Source organism: Hoplias malabaricus, chromosome 5 (assembly GCF_029633855.1).
Source record: "Hoplias malabaricus isolate fHopMal1 chromosome 5, fHopMal1.hap1, whole genome shotgun sequence".
Lineage (NCBI taxonomy): Eukaryota > Metazoa > Chordata > Actinopteri > Characiformes > Erythrinidae > Hoplias > Hoplias malabaricus.
Window position 1 is genome coordinate 3,500,228 of NC_089804.1, and position 1,593 is coordinate 3,501,820.

A 1,593-nucleotide genomic window follows, 5' to 3' on the forward strand; every position below is an offset into this window, starting at 1 on the left:
ATGAACAAGATCAATGATTATGAGAATAATAACTTTAAGGGCAACAGCATGTAGTTCACATCTTCTGTGCCCAACTTGACACTGAAGCACTTCAACAACTGCATCTCATCTCTGAAGGTGATCGGGAATCCCTGGGTGGCGTATGAAAATATCAACTATGGCGTGTCCCAGTATGTCTACGAAGAAGGAGAGTATCCTACCCTGGAGAGCAATGATATTGTATCTTCCCTAGACCTAGTGACTGAGGACCTGACAAATCCTCAGATCACACTCCATGAGCACGCCAACTACCAGGGCAGGAGTCTCGTCCTCACCACAGAGACCAACCTGGCCTATGGGTCGTTCAATGACTTGGCATCTTCCCACAATGTGTAGAGAAGAGCATGAGTTCTCTACGAGCACGCTAACAAAGGAGGAGCTCAGATAGTGGCCAGGGCTTCTCGAGATGTGGCTAACTATGGCTGGTTGAATGACAAGAGTGTCTCACATTCGTCCTCTGAAGCCAGGGAAGGCATTCATTAAATGATGTTCCCCAGTTGATCTGGGTGGAGTTGCTGAAGTTGAAGGTGTCAGTGACACAGCCTTCATACTCTGCAGACAGCTCAGTGGAGAAGTTTTTTTTCCTGTTCTCCATGGTTCAAGCTGCATATTGAGTTGAGGGTAACAGATATGGTCTGCTTTTCCTTCTGGTCCCAGAGGATCTCAGTTTTAACTTAGACCTAGGTCTAGTAAAGGCAGAGCACAACTCCTCCCTGAGTGACACCTTTACCATTTAGAAGGGGACCAGTAACACCAGAACCGAAAATAGGAGTCTCCTCATCACCCTGCCGGCCAAAATCCCTACCCACACCAAACTCACTATAAACATGCTGAGGAAGGAAGTGGAAGTGAAGGTCCCAGTCAAGATGACCATCCAGAGTGGGACCCGGAGCTCAGTGGAGCTTGGGGAGTACAGGTGCCAGGCCAACAACTCTATCACCGCTGAGTACAAGGAGGAAAAGATCTAGAGCAGCAGCTGGTAAGACACAGATTCATTCAGTTGTATAGATGTCTGCACATTTTATTGACAACCACCATGCTCTTGTATAAGCACACAGAAGGTGGTTTACTGAATCTAGACTACACACTAAAATAAGTGAATTTTGAGAAATTATGTATTTTTTGGGTGTAGAGATATGATCAGGTAGATTATGACCAATAATGAGTAATGTTAATATCTAACGTACTTTTCAGAAATCTTGTTATTCTTTTTGTTTTCTGTGGACCCGTAAGGACCCAAGTGCTTCAGGACATCCAGCACTGAAATCTGAAAACAACCTGTAATGTTAAGATTCCCAAATGTCTCTAAATAGCCCCAGCTGAACAAGAAATTATGTTTTTTTTTTTTAAATATGTCATTCTGTCTTCATGTCTTCTGTCATTTTGTATGAACCATTATCAGGTTCGGCAGTCCATTCTGGGCCAATAATCACCTTTGATTATCATATAATCATCATTCATTCATTCATTGTCTGTAACCTTATCCAGTTCAGGGCGGCGGTGGGTCCACAGCCTACCCAGAATCACTGGGCTCAAGGCAGGAACTCACCCTGG

General features: G+C 44.4%; 1 pseudogene; it reads left to right on the plus strand.

Annotated features, from left to right (window-relative positions):
- On the plus strand, window positions 1-1,007 carry LOC136697618 (epidermal differentiation-specific protein-like; annotated as a pseudogene).
- The last annotated feature ends 586 nt before the right edge of the window (window positions 1,008-1,593 follow it).